The following is a 10,207-nucleotide window of genomic DNA, read 5'->3' as shown; positions in this document are numbered from 1 at the left end:
ATACTAAAGTAAAAAACACAAGCACATGTAATTGTACATGGTGCCGGGCAGATCTAATGTGAAATTCTACATATTTTTAGTTTCATAAGTAGTTCACAATGTGATAATAATGTAGTGGTCCTTAGAATTGAAATCATTATATTTATATACAAGAATTAATATACCTTGATACATTAAAATTTACGTTTGACCGAGTAATGATAAAAGTGTATTTCGGGTATATTATGAATCGTATGAGAAATATGAATGATTTAGAAAGGATTTAATCCTCCTAATTTTGAGTGATATTATTGGCCTCTTTATCAGCTAGACTATGAAATGTGTAGCCGCACTCAAATATTGATTTGTTATGATAGTCTACTCATTGATCAAGGAAACCTGGATTAAATTATGACGACGATGACACATTAATGCCTCTAGTATAATCTATCATATGTGGTTAAATGAATTATATTATATTGTACATTATTCACGAAATGTTTAATCGATTACTGATTCATTTATTATTACTTAGATAGCAATGATGTATAACTAGATGATACTCAATGTTTACGATTTTAAGTTAGATTCAAAATTTCTTGCCGACGTAATTATAACATATAGGGTCGCACATAAAGAATGCTTGAAGTATTATTTAATTTAAATTGGATTTAAATTAAATTAAAGTTATTCGAATTATATAGGATGTGAGTAGATCTTTTGGAAAACTCTAGGATATGAGTAGATCATGTAGGATATGACAGTGGGCCTGTCATGCAACTCTATTCGAGGGGGTTTTCATGCTGAGAGGTGAAAATACCATTTTCAGCCACATTCACTATATGTTTGATACATATAGGTACACACACATAACAAAAATTAATTACGCAAAAGTAAAACAAGTTTTAACACTTTTGTTTAGTGGCAGACGTAGAAAAATGATTTATGCAGTTATATAATTATAGCAACTAAAAAATAGAGAGATATTTCGAAAAATAATGTTATTTGAAGTTCTTTTTTTTAAAATATACATTTTTCAAAATATTTTTTAGAAAAATACAAAAATTTTAATTTTCTTTTTGGAAAATGATTTGAAATTTTTTAATCTAACTTATAACTTAATTTTAATTTTTTTTGGAAGTTTATTTCAAAGTTGTGTTATGTTACATTAGTTACATTTATAAAGTTCATTCATATTTATTGATGCAACTTCTTAATATTCAAATCAACTAAGACCTTGTTTGGTTGGGGTTGAGGGCAGTGACGGGCACATGATCATTTTTTATGGGGAGAACAGTATACACCCTTACTAAAATTAGAACTATAATCTATATCAAACTTTATACTAGTAACAACAAAAAATAATAAATCAAATAGTACTATAAACACTGCATATAATAATAGTCAAGTATCTCGATCAAGTGCGTAAGCGTGGTAAATTGGCCTTTTAAGTCGTCATATTCTGAAAATTATGCATAATTGCTTCATTATCAATAGTTGTGAATGGATCCTTTTCAATATAGCAGACTAGGAAATCAGTAAGGAAATCATCGCCCATTTTGTTACGTAGATTTGACTTAACAACATTCATGGAATAAAATGCGCGTTCCACACTAGTTGTTGCAACCGGCAGAATTAAAATCAACTCAACCAAAACGTATACCAAACAAAAAGTCTCGTGATAACCCACATCAATCATGTTCTTCGCAATTTCCCCAATATTGTTCAACTTAGAAAATCTTTCATTATTTCTCATTTAAGATACCCATGTCTTCATTTCTCTTTAAACTTCATTTGATTGGATGGAGAAAACTCTAGTGGGTATAACTCAACTAATCGAACTACTCTTGACAAACAAAAATTTGAGAAGCCATTTTTTTGGATCGAGACATACACATAAGAAATTTTGTACTCGATTCTGAAAAGTGGTTGTCTATCTCTTGACTTATACGATCAATTACCTGACAATATATTATAATTCTAAAATGATGGTGATACGTCATAGCATTTTTACCAAGAATACGGCCTGCCATATTACTGTATATTCCATAGCAGGAACAACGATATTATGTTTAGAGCAAAAATCGGAAACTTCTTCAAGTAGTTTATCTCATCCATTGCCTCTTAAATTTTGTAGTTGCCTTTTTACATTTGTAACTAAATTCATAGCTTCCATTATATTCAGATCTTTCTATTGCAAAAACTGTGACAACCCATTTGTTATACCTAAAACTAATTTCATCAGATGGACGATAAAAACAAATTCATAATTTTCTAATTTATCAAGAAGACAACTACTTTACGTGACTCTTTCTTTCACTCCCATCCTCGTATATATTTTTAAATACTTGAATAACCGATGGCCACATAGAGAGAAGGCGAATTATAGTTTTATAGTACGAACCCCACCTTGTATCACCTGGTCGAGTCAAATTAGTCTTCTGATTTAACCCTCTTCCACTAGTAATGTGACCATCCTCTAGTTGTTCAACCATAGTTTCGTGTTGTTTATGTCTAAGGTCATCTTTTCGTTTACAAGAGGCACCTACCATATTAGTGACCATAGATATATAATCAAAAAAATTGCTTAGAAATTGATTTCCCTCAGCTACATCCACAACAACTAATTGGAGTTGATGGGAAAAACAATGAACATACCTTGCATATGAATTTTCATTTAATATCAAAGTCTTTAAACCATTAAGCCCCCCTCATATTTGAAGCTTCGTCGTACCCTTGACCTCTGATCTTCAATATTCACAATCCATGTTTAAACAAGAAATTTTCAACAACACTTTTTAAAGAGAGTGCAGTGGTATCTTTAACATGAACAACTTCAACAAACCGCTCTAAGATTTCACATTTCACCAATGAAATTTACGTATCTTATAACAACCGCCATCTGTTCTTTAACAGAATTATCACGAGCTTTGTCAAGTAATAAGGAAAAAGAATTATCTTTGTCTCAGATCCACAAGCTCTAATAATTTGCTTCTAAATATATGTAGATATAAGTTGATGATTTACAGGAGCACTCGGTTTTACAACTTTTCCAACATCAATATTACGCAAGCTATACAAAGAGAGTATTTCCATAAAATTACCCTTACGTATTGACGTTGATGATTCGTCATTCCCAGGAATGGGCATGTCAATGGAGCGAAAATCCGATCAGATCCGAGGCCATTTTAGCGGATATGGATCGACATATTAAAAAACCGATCCGGGATCATATCCGATAAGAAAAATCCGATTATAAATGGAACGGATATGAATTACGGTCAATCTGATCCATTAGTAACCTGATCCGGTTTATATATATAATAAAAATATTTTTAATTAATTCAAATTTTAAACATATTATCCTCGAGTCAAGTCCCATTATCTATACTTCGTTCCGTTTGGTCTCTAGAGTCCAGTCCATTTCTATAACCGCATTTCTATAACCCTGGTTCTTTTACCTTTTAGGGCCGCATAACCCAAGTCTCAATTCATATAACAATTTCATTTCACAACATCAATTTTTTTTATTGTTATAAATTAAAATACTGTACAACCCAATAGTATGTTTATTTTAAAAAGCGAATTTTAGTTCGTAATTTATCTTTGAAGTTCGTTGTATTCTACTTGTATTTTAATATTTTTCAGAATTGTCAATTTAAATAGGTTTTGTAATAAGTTAAGTTAAAAAATAAATATACAAACCCGATATGGATATTGATTTAGGCCGATGTGATCCAAACCCGATCCATTGACAGGCCTACCCACGAAAAGCCAATCATAATCCAATAAGCAACCAAGCAACATCCACACTTGTGGTTAAATGCGTAAGGTAGGCAGCCCCTGTAACCTCATTTTCCAGTGAGAATTTTCTTGTTATACTATGCCTTTGATCTTTGAAACCAAAACATAGTGTCTGAGCATTTTTGTGTACACTACCGTCAAGGCCAATTTCAAAATCCTTTCTTTGTGAATGCTTGATCTTTTGCTCTTTTATCTCCAAAAATATAACACCAAAAACAAAAAGCTGCATCTTCAGAAGAGCTATATTCAACTAGTCCCAATTCTTCAACCAACTAGCCTGAAAACTTCTTTGCTTGTCAATATATTTTGTTGGAGGAAAAATATGAGATGTTGTTTTACAAGGCTCCATTTGAACGTATCTTCTTTTCACATCGTCTCTCATTTTCGGCTCATACTCATTGATCGGTTTACGCTTAACATGATCACTACCAATTTCATTAGATAGCATATTAATATCAATCCTCGCTCTTTTTCCACTTGATTCCCCAATATTTGTAGTGTTGTTATGAGGCTCATTAGAAGGGTTTTCACTTGCACCTCGAATAATATATTGATCCATCTTGCTTGGTAAATCACTGGACTGCATATGAGAAAAATAATCTCATTAAATTTCAAAAACTATTCCTCAAATTAAAAATTTAAACTTTAGAAGCAAATGTAAAAGTATAAATAAGTTCCTACTGGATCCTATTATCATGAATCAATATGAACTCAAATCTTCTAAAAGTCTAGCATTTTCATTTTCCCCCAAAATCAAACACATCTTTCAATTTTATTTTGACTTAAACCAATATTGAGTAATGAAAACATTAGCATTTGAACTTGGATAGATCAAATTTAAAACAAATATAACATCAATTTATGAATTTAAATTTAGGGTTAAGATATTAGGGATTTGGGGGTTTACCTCTTTGCTTCGTTTGATGTAAAAGTTTGATACTTGACGGGCCTTAGATTGAACCAAAATTCCTAAACCACCACTGACACAAGTCTGAGAAGTGAGAATCAATTGATAAAGGTCTGAGAAGAAAAATAATACAGCCGATGACTCGATGTGTTATTTTCATACACTAGAGTCTGGACAAACAAGTGAGGCGGGCTATCTCTTTTTAGGCCCATTTATTAACTAATAGTTGGCCCAAATGCAAATTAATATGTAATAGTAATTGAATTGAGTTATTTGACCTTTTTCATATTGTAACGACTGGGATTTTCACGATGTATTATATGAATAAAATATAGTTGTGTGTTATAGTTGTGGATTATGTGGATTTATGAGTATAAAATATTAAGTTATATAATTTTGTGGTTTGTGTTAATTTCTGTGAAATAGTATTAAGGAACGGGCAAAGTCTCATTCCAGTTTGATGAGTCAGCGAAAGGGTTAAGTTATGTTTGTCGCGTCGTCAGGTAGAACATGACTCGTTATTTAAATGATGGATTACATGAGAATGATTAAGAATGATAAAATTAAGGATTATAATAAGTTATGATAAATATGGAGTAATGGCACACAGTGTGTGTGTGTGACCTAACAATTGGTATCAGAGCCTATCTGTTAACATACATACAGTTAAAGATCCAAACACAATCATGTCAGACACAGAAACTCCAACTAAGCCTACCAAAACTGAGGAATCACCAAAGACACAAATTCAGAGTCGGTATGATACCATCAGAGTTCCCATACTGAGACCATCTGAATATCCCATATGGAAGGTAAGGATGACCATGTTCCTGGAAGCAACATATCCAGAATACCTTGATAGAATCAAGGAAGGCCCTCACAAACCAACCAAGCTCGCTGTTGCAGTTGCAGGTGAAGCAGCAAAGACCGTACCAAAAGAGAAGAGTGATTATACTGCTGAAGACATAGCATCAATTGCTAAGGATGCTAAGGTACGACACTTACTGCATAGTGACACTTAAGGATTATATTAAGAATGTTTATGTTTTATGGGTTCGTATTTGTGAAAAGTTATATCATTATTTGAATTATCGAGTAATTGTACTCGCGTAATCAATAATTAAAAAGGGAACTATGTGCTAGGGTGTATAAATACGAATTGTGGTGGCTAATATTATGTGAATATATGTTAATTTATGGTTACATATGTGAATCTGTGATTCGCGAGTTTTGAAATATTTTTAAAAGAATTTATTTGGTAAAAATAAGGACTAATAGATCCTTATTTATTTTTAAAAAATTATTAAAATATGATAAAGGTGCAAAATTTATTTTATTATCTCTAGAATAGTCCTAGGGAATTTTCGAAAATGATGGTTGGATTGAATTTGATGTTTGGATATTTTAAAATGATTTTCCAGAGTTAATTTATGTTATTGGGGATTTATTTATAAAATCCATAGTAATTAATCCGTTCGTTCAAAAAATATTCTGAAAAAACGGGGAGAGAGAGCTAATTTATTATTCTTTATATTAAGAATAGATTTGTGGCACTTTCAGATTTTGTAAAGTCGTTTTTATATTTTCAAAGCATGATATAGTATTTTGATATAATAGAAAAGAGAAAAACAATTGGCAAATTACTCTTTCGCCCTCCACTCCACTATATATACCCCCACCCACCTTCCTTCCTCCTTTCTTGTTCCTCTCGGCTCACTCTCTCTTTGCCCCTCTCTCTCTCTCACTCTCTCTCTCTCTCTCTCTTACATGCAACCTCAAGTTCTACTCAGTTTTCCAAGATTTCAGCATTAAACTAAATCTTTTTCAATCCTCTATCTTTACATCACTTGCATATAAGTTCTTGGTTTAGTTTTACAAAACCCTCTCTTTGATTATATCCAAGGAAAATACAATTTCTTGGTATGTAACGTCTGAGAAATATTATGTAATTATTTTTATCAATAAATAATTATTATGTGATTTTATGTGATTTTTGTGAATTATTTAATAATTGATATTAATATTTGATGTTTATTTCTGATAAAAAATTTAGATATTTTAATCTTTAATTATCCAGAATAAAATATATAGTGTTTTGGTATTTTTTTTGGTAATTTTTGGATTATCATATGATTTTATAAGGATTTATAGAATTAATAATGATTATTTCACGTAATTATAAAAAAATTACTTTTTGAAACCATAAATCGTCCCACTTCAATCGTTTTTGCGTTTTTACAACCCGAAACTCTTCCGAAAACTCCTTCCGAACTTAATCTGATAATTCTGAACACTTTTCATATTTTAACTTTTTCAATCCGAGGTACGGTTTGACCCGTATGAGTCCCAGCGTAAAATTTCCGATACGCAAAAGTATTTTATAAAGGCGAGATATTATTACCTTATTGCTATATAAAGTATTTTATAGGAAGTTCTGTTTGATAATTATCCAAATTTGGTATTAAAATCGTATCATCTTTTTAGTTACTTAGCGGCTAAGTAACCTATATTCGGATCCGATATATAAATGTAATTATTGAATTATTAAATATATAAAATATGTGATGATTCCGTCAGCTATGCTTTGCTGTATTATTAATTGTTTGTGATTTGTTGAATGTGAAGAATAATTTTATAATTAATTATCGAGCTGTATGAATTTAATTCATTTTTAAAGTAATTTTATTGAATATTTATTCTTATAAATGCTAAAATTATTTGTATTGCTTTATAATTTTATTTATTATTTTTAGGAGTTTATAAAATTTAGAAATCAACATTTTATTGATTATTTATCTTTAAATGATTTTCTGATTTCATTTAATTATAAAATAAATATTTAATTCCAAAATATTTCAAAAATTATGAAAATTTTATTTTATTAACTTTTAAATATTTCGAGAATTTTAAAATTATTTCGGAAATTTTCTGGCTTTTATTTACCCGCGCATTTGTTCGTTAATTCATTAAATGCGGGTTTGATGAGCGTTCCAAAATTTATTAAAAAAGAAAATTTTGAAAATTTGATTTTGATAAATTTTGAATATTCTGATATTTCTGGAATGTAATTGGTAAATTATTTTTCGACAAACATTGGCACACAATTACTTTGTTAATTTGCGAAAAACGAATCACTAATTAATAAAAAAATGAGATAACAACGGAAGCAAAATAAAGAAAGAAAAGGAAACAAATAAATAAATAAATATAAACCTAATTCTACCCCTAATTTCCCCCACCCCCCTGTTGTCTCTCTCGCCCCTCTCGGCTCTCTCTCCTCTCTCTCTTCAATCTCTCCCTCTTTCTCTTTATTATCTTTCGCGTTTCTTCCCTCCCTCACCCTTTTCTTGCTCTCGGCTGCTCTTCCCTTCATTGGGTAATTGTTGCCTCTGCTCTGTTCTATGGTAATCCTTCGCTGCCGATTTATTTTCCTTTTTCCGGCGAGACCGTATGCGTGTATATGTGTGTATATGTATATATATATATATGCTTGTAGTTAATCTGGGTTTGCCTGGCTTATTTTGGTTCTGTGTTTTATATTTCCGATTGTCTTCTTTCTTGGTTATCGCCGATTTGCTCCGGTGAGGCAGTCGGCGTGTGGCGCGTATGCACGTGTGCATATGCCCTGTAAAGTGGTTGTTTGTTGGTTAATTTCTGATTGTTAATTTTAATTCTTGTTGGTTGCAGGAAAAAAAAAGTAAAAATTGTTAATCCCTAACAATACAACAAGAATTACAGAAGGGGAATTGAATGTAATTCTGGCTACTTTTTGAGATTAATTAAAAGTGGTTCTAACTTAACAATATGTAAGTGTTTGATTTACAAAATGCGGAATGAAGAGTTAGATAAATCAAAACACAAGTAATTAAAAAACACAAGTCTTTAAAAACTTTCTGGTGGATTTGAATGTATCCACCAGAGATATATATATATATATATCAAGAGAACCCTGTGAAGCTTGAATAGCTCACAGCTGCTTAAAAATATGAACAACTAAACTTAGAGAGAAATGCTACAGGATACAGCTTACAATTGTTTCTCTGAGAATGTATTTGCTTAGTCTTTTTCTTGTTGTTCTATTTGTTACTCTTGGTTTATATATCACTAAGATTACATAGTAATAAAACAAGATAATAAAACAAAACCTATCAAGTCTAATACCATGCTGCTTCACTACTCTATTCCAGCATCTTTGAATATCTTCATAATAGCATGGAAATGGTAATGTTTCTTTGTTCTCAAAAACCCAGCTGAATAGGCTGCCACATTCCTTTTGCAAACAATCGACGCATGTGACTGTGTTGTCACTGTCAACAGATGTTTGAATTGATCATCCGTCGGGTACATGATTATCATCCGTCGGGTTGCCTTGTTGATCATCCGTCGGGAGCTTAGTTGATCATCCGTCGGTGGCTTTGTTGATCATCCGTTGGGTAGCTATTTGACACTTGACTTCATTTCACTTATGCAGAATTATAAGACATCTTATATTTATAATTAATCAACCTATTATGCATATATAATTAAAGTCAACATGACTTATATGCTACTACAGAATCTATACTAAGGTGTTTACAGAAATGTGCTACATGACTTATTGTTACATAAGCTACTCACTCGATGGATGTCAAATCATCATCCGTCGGGACTATATTGAGTCATCCGTCGGGACTATATCTGATCATCTATCGAGTGCAACATTTTTCACTAAGTTGAATCTACTAAGGTGTTTTGTTAATGTAACCATCAAGTTCACAACATATTCCCAACAATCTCCCCCAATTTATGTCTACTAGAATTGTAGCCATAAATTAAGAGAAATTTGATGATAACAAAACACTCTAAAAAATACATATTTAAAAAGTAGTAAATAAAACTGAAAAGTTGTAACGACCGAGAAATTACGCTTGTATTATATCATAATAAAGATAAATTATGTGTATTATTATGTGATTAAATGTGTTAAGTCATAAAACCCTAACTGCTATGTGTTACGTGTTGGCTGTTTTGATCCAAACGTGTTTTGGATATTTATTGAGTATTTTATCGTTAGTTATATATTTTATATCAAAACCCGTACAGCTCAAAACTATGTTTTAAAAGCCCGTATTTCAAACAAAATCATTGGTCCTATTTTGTCAAAAATGCCCTATACCATATCGCTATTCTGAACCCCTAGACATTTTACAAATTTACTTTTTCGCGAAAAATGACTTTTCCGGACCCCTTCGGGTACCAAAAACCCCACAAAAATCACATTTTTATTTTTATATGATCATGAAATTATCATATATCATTTTTCTTTGCATTTTTGTAATATTCACAATTTTTGGGAATTTTTAGCATTTATTTTGTATTTATTAAATATTTAAAAATTCAATATTAATACCCAAAAATTATAAAAATTGGGGCCAAATATTTTTATTAGGAGTGTAATTAGACCCTTAATTTTATTTAGGGGTATTATTTTTATAAATATAAATATCAGATTTGTTATTAATTTTTCAGTTAATTAAT

Source organism: Apium graveolens, chromosome 8, assembly GCF_009905375.1.
Source record: "Apium graveolens cultivar Ventura chromosome 8, ASM990537v1, whole genome shotgun sequence".
NCBI classification, from domain to species: Eukaryota; Viridiplantae; Streptophyta; class Magnoliopsida; order Apiales; family Apiaceae; genus Apium; species Apium graveolens.
Note: the sequence above shows the minus strand (reverse complement) of the source record.